The 13,415-nt window shown below is 46.0% G+C and overlaps 1 pseudogene; it reads left to right on the top strand.

The window, feature by feature from the left end:
* The window catches only part of LOC148142216 (uncharacterized), a 68,260-nt pseudogene that overhangs the window by 5,400 nt on the left and 49,445 nt on the right, over positions 1–13,415 (top strand).

The following is a 13,415-nucleotide window of genomic DNA, read 5'->3' as shown; positions in this document are numbered from 1 at the left end:
GGATCAGTTGTTAATTTAAAATCAGAAATAGATAAATTTGTGTTAAGCAAAGGTTTTAGAACATAGAACATAGAAAAATACAGCGCAGTACAGGCTCTTCGGCCCTCGATGTTGTGCCGATCCAAGCCCACCTAACCTACACTAGCCCACTATCCTCCATATGCCTATCCAATGCCCGCTTAAATGCCCATAATGAGGGAGAGTCCACCACTGCTACTGGCTGGGCATTCCATGAAATCACGACTCGCTGAGTAAAGAACCTACCCCTAACATCTGTCCTATACCTACCCCCCCTTAATTTAAAGCTATGCCCCCTTGTAATAGCTGACTCCATACATGGAAAAAGGTTCTCACGGTCAACCCTATCTAAACCCCTAATCATCTTGTACACCTCTATCAAGTCACCCCTAAACCTTCTTTTCTCCAATGAAAACAAACCCAAGTGCCTCAGCCTTTCCTCATACGATCTTTCTACCATACCAGGCAACATCCTGGTAAACCTCCTCTGCACCCGTTCCAGTGCCTCCACATCCTTCCTATAGTATGGCGACCAAAACTGCACACAATACTCCAGATGCGGCGACACCAGAGTCTTATACAACTGCAACATGATCTCAGGGCTCCGGAACTCAATTCCTCTACCAATAAAAGCCAGTACGCCATATGCCTTCTTCACCGCACTATTTACCTGGGTGGCAACTTTCAGAGATCTGTGTACATGGACACCAATATCCCTCTGCTCATCCACACTACCAAGTATCCGACCATTAGCCCAGTACCCCATCTTTTTATTACTCTTACCAAAGTGAATCACCTCACATTTAGCTACATTGAATGCCATTTGCCACCTTTCTGCCCAGTTCTGCAGCTTATCTATATCCTACTGTAACCTGACACATCCTTCCTCACTGTCTACAACTCCACTGACTTTCTTATCATCCGCAAACTTGCTCACCCAACCTTCTAGCCCCTCCTCCAGGTCATTTATAAAAATGACAAACAGCAATGGTCCCAAAACAGATCCTTGCGGAACACCGCTAGTAACTGCACTCCAAGATGAACCTTTGCCATCAACTACTACCCTCTGTCTTCTTCCAGCCAGCCAACTCCTAATCCAAACCTCCAACTCACCCTCAATGCCATACCTCCGTATTTTTTGCAGTAGCCTACCATGGGGAACCTTATCAAACGCCTTACTAAAATCCATATACACCACATCTACCGCTTTCCCCTCGTCCACCTCCTTAGTCACCTTCTCAAAGAATTCAATAAGGTTTGTGAGGCACGACCTGCCCTTCACAAAACCATGCTGACTATCCTTGATCACATTATTCCTGTCCAGATGTTCATAAATCCTATCCCTTAGAATTCTCTCTAAGATTTTGCCCACAACAGAAGTGATACTCAGGGGCCTATAGTTACTAGGGTTATCCCTACTCCCCTTCTTGAACAAGGGAACCACATTTGCTAGCCTCCAATCTTCTGGCACTACTCCTGTAGACAACGAGGACATAAAAATCAAGGCCAATGGCTCTGCAATCTCCTCCCTTGCTTCCCGGAGAATCCTAGGATAAATGCCATCAGGCCCAGGGGACTTATCTATTTTCACCCTTTCCAGAATTTCCAACACCTCTTCTCTACATACCTCAAAGCCATCCATTCTACTTAATTGTGACTCGGTACTCACATCGACAACAATGTCCTGTTCCTGAGTGAATACTGACGAAAAGTATTCATTCAGTGTCTCCCCAATCTCTTCGGCCTCCACACGCAACTTCCCACTACTATCCTTGACTGGACCTATTCCTACCCTAGTCATTCTTTTATTCCTGACATACCTATAGAAAGCCTTTGGGTTTTCCCTAATCCTACCAACTAAGGACTTTTCATGTCCCCTCCTTGCTGCTCTTAGCTCTCTCTTCAGATCCTTCCTGGCTACCTTATAACTCTCAATCGCCCCAATTGAACCTTCACTCCTCATCTTTACATAGGCCGCCCTCTTCCATTTAACAAGGGATTCCAATTCCTTATTAAAGCACGGCTCCCTCACACCTTTCCTCCCTGCCTGACAGGTACATACTTATCAAGGACACGCAATAGTTGCTCCTTGAACAAGCTCCACATATCAGTTACGCCCTTGTCTTGAAGCTTACTTTTCCAAGCCACACATCCTAAGTCATGCCTCACCGCATCATAATTTCCCTGCCCCCAGCTATAACTCTTGCCCTGTAGTGCACACTTATCCCTCTCCATCACTAGAGTAAAAGTCACCGAATTGTGGTCACTGTCCCCAAAGTGCTCCCCTACCTCCAATTCTAATACCTGGCCTGGTTCGTTACCCAGAACCAAATCCAGTATGGCCTCACCTCTTGTTGGCCTATCTACATATTGTGTCAGGAAACCCTCCTGCACACATTGGACAAACACTGACCCATCTAACGAACTCGAGCTATAGCTTTCCCAGTCAATATCAGGAAAGTTAAAGTCCCCCATAACAACCACCCTATTACTTTCACTCTTCTCTTGAATCATCCTCGCAATCCTTTCTTCTACGTTTCTAGGACTATTAGGAGGCCTGTAAAAAATTACTAACAGGGTGAGCTCACCTTTCCTATTCCTAACCTCAGCCCAAACTACCTCAAATGGCGAGTCTTCATCCATCGTCCTTTCCACCGCTGTAATACTATCTTTGACAAGAGATAATGTTCAAAGGCAGGTATGAGGAGTTCGGCCACAGAAGAGCCATGATCTCATTGGATGGTGGAACAGGCTCGAGTGGCTGAATGGCCTACTTCTGTTCCTGTGTCACACATCCCCCAGAACCATTCCCATGCCCCAGGAATCTGAAAACTAGCCCCTAATCCCATCTCTTCAGGCATGTGTTTCTCTGATATATCTTGCTGTTTCCACTCTGACCAGCATGTGGCACTGGTAGTAATCCTGACATCACAGTGGCTCAGTGGTTAGCACTATTACCTCATCAGCGCTAGGGTCCCAGGTTCAATCCCAGCCTCGGGTGACTGTCTGTGTAGAGTGTGCACGTTCTCCCTGTGTCTGTGCGGGTTTCCTCCCACAGTCCAAAGATGTGTAGGTCCGGTGAATTGGCCATGCTGAATTGCCCACAGTGTTAGGTGCATTACTCAGAGGGAAATGGGACTAGGTGGGTTACCCTTTGAAGGGTCTGCGTGGACTGGTTGGGCCAAAGGGCCTGTTTCCATGCGGTAGGGTAGGGGAGGGAATGGAATGGAATCACTATCTCTGAAGTTTCTAAATACTTCCTACTTCTGTATGTTCTGTCATTAGGGTCACATCCCTGTTTTATCTATGTCATTGATACTGATGTGCACCACAACCACTGGCTGTTCACCACCACTGCACACCTCTGGAATGTTCTGTCACCCTTGACCCGAGCACTGGGGAAACACCATACCATCCTGTCTACTCCCTTTACAATTGAATTCCCGATAATTATTGCATTCCACACTTTCTCCTCTGGCCATGTGCAGTGAGCTAACTATAGTGCTGCAAATTCAGCTGCTGTCACTTTCTTCTGATAGACCATTCCCCCAACAGTATCCAAAGTGGTCAATGGCAACAGGAGAGGCCTGCACTTCCTGCCTTGACCAACATCTCTGCCTGGTGGTTACCCCATTCCCTTTCTTATCTTGTTGTGTGTCCACCTCTGTCTGTGCTATCCAGGACTCTCTCAGCAGGAACTACAGCTGCACACACACACTAGTCCCAGGCCCTGGGAAATGTTAGATCCAGAGAAGAACAGTTTCAAGCTCTGCGACTGTGGCTTACTCTTTGGATAAAATACTCAGATTGCCCTGAAAGTCAAATAATATTAATTACGCTAGAGTCCTTTATCTTTGCACCTCTGCATTATTGTCCGTATGATCTATAAATGCCAAATAAAGACCCTATAAACTATAATCAATAAAAATAGTAATAATACTCACCAAATTAGAACTGGGTCACCCAGTCAGCTGTGTCTGATTGCTCTGCATCGCCTTGTCAATCCTGACCTCAGGAACTATGTCACTGGATCAACACCATGTTCTCTCTCTCAGTCTGGTCTCTGCTGCTTCCTGATAAACATGTTCCTGTGTCCGATCCAGTATTTACTGTTTGTACCTTTAGATCTCATTGACTTTGTTTCAGATGCTGTGCACAGTTAGAAAAGAAATTTCAGGTGTTTGATCGATTTGGCTGTTTAATTTCCTTAAAGCCTATTGGCTCTGGGCCTGATTCTGCCTTTTACTCTATAATTAATTTACCTGTTAAATTCCCGATTTGACCCAAATTCCCAGTTCCTCACTCTTTCAGCCTCAATCCAATGAGGTCTCCCTCACTCTGACAGTGTAGCTGTCCCTGACCAGGAGGAAGATACTGAATTATTAGAGGAAGCCAGCATGGAAGGTAAATGGATGGACTTAAAAAGGGTTAGGGAAGTGAGTATTGATCCAATTCCAGACTGAGAATGGGGAGGAGGACATAATGAAGAAATGAGCAAATTTGATGTTGCTGTTTTGAGTGTAGAGGACATGAACAACACCCCAGAAATGATTATAAATCGAGAGGGGGGAGGGAAGGAGACACTTAGTGAAGTGGTGATGGGGCTGGGAGCTGACCAGTCTTGAAGTCTTGGTGCAGGTGGATAACACTATGGTGGCTTGGATAGGGTGGATAGGAAAGCACTCTTTCCATCCTTAGAGGGGACATTAACCAGGGGCTTGGATTTAAGACAAGACGGCAAAAGACAAGAGGGAAGTTGAGTAGAAATATTTTATACACAGAGGACAGTGATAGTCTGCAACTCACTGCCTGAAATGATGGTTGAGTCCAAACTCCCATAAACCTGAGGCAGTATGTAAACATTCACTTGCATTTCCATAGGATCTGGGATGATGGGCCAAGAGCTGGAAAATGAGATGAATATAATCAGATCCTTGTTGTCCTGCATGGACCTGATGGGTTGGATGTTCACCAACTGTGCTGTATGAGCCTGTGAATTACCAAGTGGAACACTGTTAATGGAGTGTACATGAACTTTCGAAAGACATTCAATACAGAGCTGCACAAAACAGACCGATGAAAAATATATAGCTGTCAGAATATAAGGGACGTGATCAAAATTGGCAGAGTGACAGGATGCAGAGAGTAATGGGTATTGGGTATTTGTTAGGCTGGAGGAAGATTTGTTGGAGGGTTTGATTAGATTAGATTAGATTCCGTACAGTGTGAAAACAGGCCCTTCAGCCCAACAAGTCCACACCGACCCTCTGAAGGGCAACCCACCCAGACCCATTCCCCTACATTTGCCCCTTCACCTAACACTACGGGCAATTTAGCATGGCCAATTCACCTAACCTGCACATTTTTGGACTGCGGGAGGAAATCAGAGCACCCAGAGAAAACCCACACAGACACGGGGAGAATGTGCAAACTCCACACAGGCAGTTGCCTGAGGTGGGAATTGAACCTGGGTCCCTGGCACTGTGAGGCAGCAGTGCTCACCACTGTGGCACCGTGCCACCCTTTCCCCAGGTGAGGATGGGGCAGTGGGGGCAGGGGAATGGAACAGAGAACATAGAACATTACAGAGCAGTACAGGCCCTTCGGCCCTCGATGTTGCGCCAACCTGTGAAACCAATTTGAAGCTCATCTAACCTACACTGATCCATTATTATCCATATGTATGTCCAATGCCCGTTTAAATGCCCTTAACCTCGGTGAGTCTACTACTGTTGCAGGTAGGCTGTTCCACATTCCTACTACTCTCTGAGTAAAGAAACTACTGCTGATATCTGTCCTAAATCTATCACCCCTCAATTTAAAGCTATGTCCCCTCGTGTTAGCCTTCACCATCTGAGGAAAAACGCTCTCACTGTTCACCCTATCTAACCCTCTGAGTATCTTATACGTCTCGATTAAGTCACCTCTCAACCTTCTTCTCTCTAATGAAAACAGTCTCAATTCCCTCAGCCTTTCCTCGTAAGACCTTCCCTCCATACAGGCAACATCCGAGTAAATCTCCTCTGCACCCTTTCCAAAGCTTCCACATCCTCCCTATAATGCGGTGACCAGAACTGTACACAATACTCCAGGTGCAGCCTTATCAGAGTCTTGTACAGCTGAAACATGACCTCGTGGCTCCAAAACGCAATCCCCCTACCAATAAACGCCAACACACCATATGCCTTCTTAACAACCCTATCAAACTGGGTCACAACTTTAAGGGATTTACACACCTGGACACTGAGTTCTCTCTGTTCATCGACACTTTCAACATTTTTACCATTAGCCCAGTACTCTGCATTCCTGTTGCTTCTTCCGAAGTGAACCTTCCACATTAAACTCCATTTGCCACCTCTCAGCCCAGCTCTGCAGCTTATTTATGTCCCTCTGTAACCCACAACATCCTTCGGCACTATCCACAATTCTGCCTACCTTTGTGTCATCCACAAATTTACTAACCCATCCTTCTTCACCCACATCCGGATCATTTATAAAAATGGCTAACAGCAGTGGCCCCAAAGCAGATCCTTGTGGTACACCACTGGTAATTGAGCTCCAGGACGAACATTTCCTATCAGCTACCACCCTCTGACTTCTTTCAGCTCGCCAATTTCTGATCCAAACTGTTAAAGCCGCTTCAATCCCGAAACTCCTTATGTTGTGCAATAGCCTACCATGTGGAACCTTATCAAATGCCTTACTGAAGTCCAAATACACCACATCAACGGCTTTACCTCCATCCACCTGTTTTGTCACCTTCTCAAAGAACTCAATAAGGTTAGTGAGGCACGACCTGCCCTTCACAAAACCATGTTGACTATCTCTAATCAAATTATTCCTTTCCAGATGATTATAAATCCTATCATTTACAACCTTTTCCAACATCTTATCCACAACTGAAGTCAGGCTCACTGGCCTATAAATACCAGGGTTGTCCAGGCTCCCCTTCTTGAAGAAGGGAACAACATTGGCTATCCTCCAGTCTTCTGGCACTACTCCAGTCAACAATGATGACAATAAAGATCGAAGCAAAAGGTTCTGCATCTCCTCACTGGCTTCCCAGAGAATCTGAGGATAAATCCCATCCAGGCCAGGGGGGGTCTTATCTGTTTACAGATTTTCCAAAATTGTTAAAACCTCCTCTTTGTTGACCTCAATCCTATCTAATCGAGTAGCCTGTATCTCCGTATTCTCACTAACATTACATTTTTCCATTGTAAATACTGAAAAAAAGCGCTTTCCCTATGTCCTCAGATTCCACAAACAACTTCCCACTACTATTTCTGATGGGCCCTAATCTTAGTCTAGTCACTCGTTTCTTCCTGATATACCTATGGAAAGCCATAGGATTTTCCTTGATCCAATCCTCAAACAACTTCTCATGACCCCTCCTGGTTTTTCTTGGCCCTCTTTCCTGATATTTATTAATGATCTGGATCTTGGTTCACAGGAGGCAATTTCAAAGTTTACACTTTGACACAAAGCTTTGAAACATCATGAATGGCAAGACGATTTTGAAGATGTAAATTAGGGGAGTTCTGAGGTATGAAAATAGAGCTGACTAAAGTGCATTGGCAAACTATCTTCAAGGACAGATCAATGGAAATGCAGTAGCAAACATTTAAGGAGATATTGGGAAATACAGTGAATAGGTGGACTCCAGTGAGTACTAAAAGACTGAGTTGACAAGTGCCCAGGGCTTAATGGATTCCACCCCAGGGTCTCAAAAGAAGTGCCCAAGTGAGATGGTCGCTGCATTGTTTTTAATTTTCCAAAATTCTCTGGACTTGAAGAAAGTTCGATTAAATTGGAAGATAATGAATATTAACATCTTTATTCAAAAAGGAGACAGAAAGTAGGAAGCTATAGGTCCATTAGCTCAACATATTCATCAGGAAAATGAGGGAAGCTATTATGAAAGACCTAATAACAGTCACTAAGATCAGTTCAAGCAGGTAGAGTCAACACAGTTTAGTGAAAGGAAAATCATATTTGACCAGCTTATTGGCTTTTGTACTTTGTGCTGAAGATAAAGGAGACCCAGGACATGTTCTGTATTTAGATTTCCAGAAGGCATTTGATAAGATGCTACATCAAAGGTTATTGGGGAAAATAAAATCTCATGCTATTTGGTGGTAACACATTAGAGAGAACAAAGAACAAAAAAAATTTTTTTTTCAAGTTTTGTGAAGGTTTGTAGCTCAGGTTGAGGTTTAGGGTGTAGGTTTGCTCGCTGAGCTGTAGGTTTGATATCCAGACATTTCAGTACCTGGCAAGGTAACATAATCAGTGGCGACCTCCAAGTGAAGCGAAGCTGTTGTCTCCTGCTTTCTATTTATATCTTTCTCCTGGATGGGGTTCCTGGGGTTTGTGGTGATGTCACTTCCTGTTCATTTTCTGAGGGGTTGATAGATGGTATCTAGATCTATGTGTTTGTTTATGGCATTGTGGTGGAGTGCCAGGCCTCTAAGAATTCTCTGGCATGTCTTTGCTTAGCCTGTCCCAGGATAGATGTGTTGTCCCAGTCGAAATGGTGTTTTTTTTCATCCGTGTGTAGGGCTACGAGGGAGAGGGATAGGCTAAGCAAAGACATGCCAGAGAATCCCTAGAGGCCTGGTACTCCAACCACAACGCCATAAACAAACACATAGATCTAGATGCCATCTATCAACCCCTCAGAAAACGAACAGGAAATGACATCACCACAAACCCCAGGAACCCCATCCAGGAGAAAGATATAAATAGAAAGCAGGAGACAACAGCTTCGCTTCACTTGGAGGTCGCCACTGATGATGTTACCTAGCCAGGTAATGAAACGTCTGGATATCAAACCTACAGCTCAGCGAGCAAACCTATACCCTAAACAAAGAAAATTTACAGCCCAGGAACAGGCCCTTCGGCCCTCCAAGCCTGAGCCGATCCAAATGTACTGTCTAAACCTGTCACCCAGTTCCTAAGCATCTGTATCCCTCTGCTCCCCACCTACTCATGCATATGTCCAGACACATCTTAAATGAATCTACCGTGCCTACCTCTACCACCACTGCTGGCAACATGTTCCAGACACCCACCACCCTCTGTGTGAGGTACTTACCGCGTGTATCCCCCTTAAACTTTCCACCTCTCACCTTGAAAGCGTGACCTCTCATTATTGAATCCTTCACCCTGGGAAAAAGCTTGTCTCTATCCACCCTGTCTATACCCTTCAGGATTTTGTAAACCTCAATCAGGTCCCCCCTCAATCTCCTTTTTTCTAATGAAAACAATCCTAACCTACTCAACCTCTCTTCATGGCTCACACCTTCCATACCAGGCAACATCCTCGTAAACCTTCTCTGCACCCTCTCCAAAGCGTCCACATCCTATTGGTAATGTGACGACCAGAACTGTACACAGTATTCAAAATGCGGCCGAACCAATGTCTTGTACAATGTTAACATGACCTGCCAGCTCTTATACTCAATACCCCGTTCAATGAAGGCAAGTATACCATATGCCTTCTTGACCACACTATCCACCTGTGCAGCAACCTTCAGGGTACAATGGACCTGCACTCCCAGATCTCTCTGCTCATCAACTTTTCCCAAGGCTCTTCCATTCATTGTATAATTCGCTCGAGAATTAGACTTTCCTAAATACATCACCTCACATTTGTCTGGATTGAACGCCATCTGCCACTTCTCCGCCCAACTCTCCAGTCTATCTATATCCTCCCGTATTCTCTGACAGTCCCTTATGCTTTCTGCTACTCCACCAAGAAGATTGGCTGGTTGGCAAAAAACAGAAAAGAGGAATAATTGGGTCATTTTTTGGGTTGGCAAGATGTTTCTTGTGGGAGAATTTAGAACTAGGAGCCACTGGTTTAAACAAAAGGGTCATCCATTTAAAACAGAGATGAGGCAAAATAATTATCTGAGTCACGAGTCTTTGAAACGCTGTTCCTGAAAAGCAGAGTCCTTGAATATTTTGAAGGCCGAGATGGAGAGATACTTGTTAAACAAGGGGGTGAAAGGTTATCAGTGGCAATGTGGGTTTGAGGAACCAGTCAGCTCAGGCATGATTTTATTGAAAATTGGAGCAGGTTGAAGGGGCTGAATGGCCTGTACTTGTCACAGAGTGTGGTCGGTTACAGCCAATCAGAGGACAGCATCAGAGTAATCATCTGATGAGAAATACATTGTAGGGCAACAGGGAAGAGGCAGGGGAGTGGAACTGATTGAGTGGCTCTTTCAGAGGGCCAGCACTGAGCCAAAGTGGGCTGAATGTTCTCGTCAGTGCTGTATAATTCTATCTGGAATGTTCCTTTGTTTAATTGCAGAGAGAAGGTTCAGGAGCACTGAACTGCTGAAGGATTAACAATGGGCAGCTGTTCCAGTCACTCACTCTGTCTTGGACATGACAGGAAACACTGCTAGGCTAGGCTGCCAGAACCTTCCGGAATTCACAAAACGGGATGCCAAACAGTGTCTGGGAATGACCACAATGGCCTGAAACTGAGCAGTGATGATCTGGAGCAGCTCACCAAAGCTTGGACATGTAGAGACACCGGATCATTGACCAAACAGAGTGATGGAGAATCCAAGGACATCAGCAAAGTGGAGCTAGTGACAGAGGATATCTCCAACATTAAACCTGATTCTCTCCATCAGTTCTGGCTGTCAGTGGGAAGGGATTGGAGGTGTGAATGTGGAACTGGATGGTCTTGGAAAACAGTCACTGGGCAAGAAGTGACTGAAATCAGGGAGGTGACTGAGACGGTCATCACTGAGGTCATTGAAGTCACTGAGTTCCCGGTCATTCAGAGGAGGAGCGAGTCAAAGAAAACCACTATGGCTGGGATCTTGCTGTGTCATAAGGAGCCTGTGCAGGTTTCTGAGCTTTGAGTTATTACTTAGCATTGTCCATTCCACCATTTGTTGCTCCATCTCGAGTGTTCTCTCCCATTGGTCCAGCCCATCTCTCTCTGACCTTCTCCCTCACAATCAGTCACTACATGGGGTTCTCTGAGTTTACCTTCCTTGTCCTGTCTGACCCTCTCTAATTCTGGCCAATCTCCTCTCTTTGAGTCTTCTCTTCCTTGACAATCGACAGACCAGAACCATTCCTTCATTGATCTTCCCGCTGTGGACTTCAGGAAGAGGCTGGAAAATTTAAACTGTTACTTTGTGATACAAAACAGAAATAACTGGAGAAACTCGACAGGTCTGGCAACATCTGTGGAGAGAAAGCAGAATTAATATTTCATGCCCAGTATGACTCCTCTTCAGGAATTTGAATTTTTGGGTTTGCTGTGAAAGAACAGACTGGAAACATTAACTCTGTTTCTCTCTCCACAGATGCTGCCAGACCTGCTGAGTTTCTCCAGCAATCTCTGTGTTTGTTTCAGATTTCCATATCTACCATACCTGGGTCTGTATTTGCTAGAGTTTTGAAAAGTGAGGGGTGATCTCATGAAAAAATGTACAGAATTCTTATAGAATCGGAAGAATGGTGTGAAACTTGGAACACAGATCATAGACAGTACAGCACAGTACAGGCCCTTCAGCCCACAATGTTGTGCCATGCATTTACCTTAATCTAAGATCAACCTTAATCTACACACCCTTCAATTTACTGCTATCCATGTGCTTGTCCTGCAGTCGCTTAAATGTCCCTAATGTCTCTGACTCGACTACCACCGCTGGCAGTGCATTCCACACACCCACCACTCTCTGTGTAAAGAACCGTCTTATGACATCTCCCCTATACATTCCTCCAATCACCTTAAAATTATGACCCTCGTGTCAGTCATTTCTGCCCTGGGGAAAAGTCTCTGGCTATCTACTCTGTCCATGCCTCTCATTACCTTGTTAAAAATCACACAACACCAGGTTATAGCCCAACAGGTTTAATTGGAAGCACACTAGCTTTCGGAGCGACGCTCCTTCACCAGGTACACCCCAGTCCAACACCAGCATCTCTGAATCATCTCATTACCTTGCACACCTTTATCAAGTCACCTCTCTTCCTCTTCTGTGCGAACAGCCCTAGCTCACTCAACCTCTCTTCATAAATCAAGCCCTCCAACCCAGGTAGCACCTGGTAAATCCCTCTGCACCCTCCCTAAAGCATCTGTGTCCTTCCTATAATGTAGCGACTAGAAGTGAACACAATATTCCCAGTGTGGACTCACCAGGGTTTTATAGAATGGTGCTGGAAAAGCACAGCAGGTCAGTCAGCATCTGGGGAACAGGAGAATCGATGTTTCGGGCAAAAGCCCTTCATCACGAATAGAGGCAGGGAGCCTCCAGGGTGGAGAGACAAATGGGGGGATGGTGAAGCTGGGTAGAAGGTAGCCAAGAGTACACTAGGTGGATGGGAGTCGGGATGAAGGTGATAGATCAGGGAGGAGGGTCGGGGAAGGTAGCGAAGAGTACAATGGATGAATGGGGGAGGGGATGAAGGTGATAGGTCAGAGAGGAGGGTGGAGTGGATAGGTGGAAAGGAGGATAGGCAGGTAGGACAGGTCATGGGGACAGTGCTGAGCTGGAAGTTTGAAACTAGGATGAGGTGGGGGAAGGGGAAATGAGGAAACTGTTGAAGTCCACATTGATGCCCTGGGGTTGAAGTGTTCCGAGGCGGAAGATGAGGCGTTCTTCCTCCAGGCGTCGGGTGAGGGAGCGGCGGTGAAGGAGGCCCAGGACCTCCATGTCCTCGGCAGAGTGGGAGGGGGAGTTGAAATGTTGGGCCACAGGGCGGTTTGGTTGATTGGTGCGGGAGTCCCGGAGATGTTCCCTAAAGTGCTCTGCTAGGAGGCGTCCAGTCTCCCCAATGTAGAGGAGACCGCATCGGGAGCAACGGATACAATAAATGATATTAGTGGATGTGCAGGTAAAACTTTGATGGATGTGGAAGGCTCCTTTCGGGCCTTGGATGGAGGTGAGGGAGGAGGTGTGGGCACAGGTTTTGCAATTCCTGCAGTGGCAGGGGAGGGTGCCAGGAAGGCAGGGTGGGTTGTTGGGGGACGTGGACCTGACCAAGTCTGTGACTACTTGCGCCTACACCCGATGCCTGGAGGAAGAACGCCTCATCTTCTGCCTCAGAACACTTCAACCCCAGGGCATCAATGCGGACTTCACCAGTTTCCTCATTTCCCCTCCCCCCACCTTACCCCAGTTCCAATCTTCCAGCTCAGCACCATCCTCATGACCTGTCCTACCTGCCTATCTCCCTTCCCACCTATATGCTCCACCCTCATTTCCAACCTATCACCCCCATCCCCACCCCCATTCACCTATTGTACTCTTTGCTACCTCCTCCCCTCCCCCCCCCATTTATCTCTCCACCCTGGAGGCTCCCTGCCTCTATTCCTGATGAAGGGCTTTTGCCCGAAACATCGATTTTCCTGCTCCTCA

This window comes from Chiloscyllium plagiosum, unplaced genomic scaffold (genome assembly GCF_037043375.1).
Source record: "Chiloscyllium plagiosum isolate Xiang-an unplaced genomic scaffold, Cpla_swu_hap1 HiC_scaffold_30, whole genome shotgun sequence".
Taxonomy (NCBI): domain Eukaryota; kingdom Metazoa; phylum Chordata; class Chondrichthyes; order Orectolobiformes; family Hemiscylliidae; genus Chiloscyllium; species Chiloscyllium plagiosum.
Note: the sequence above shows the minus strand (reverse complement) of the source record. Positions and strands in the feature narration are given on the sequence as shown.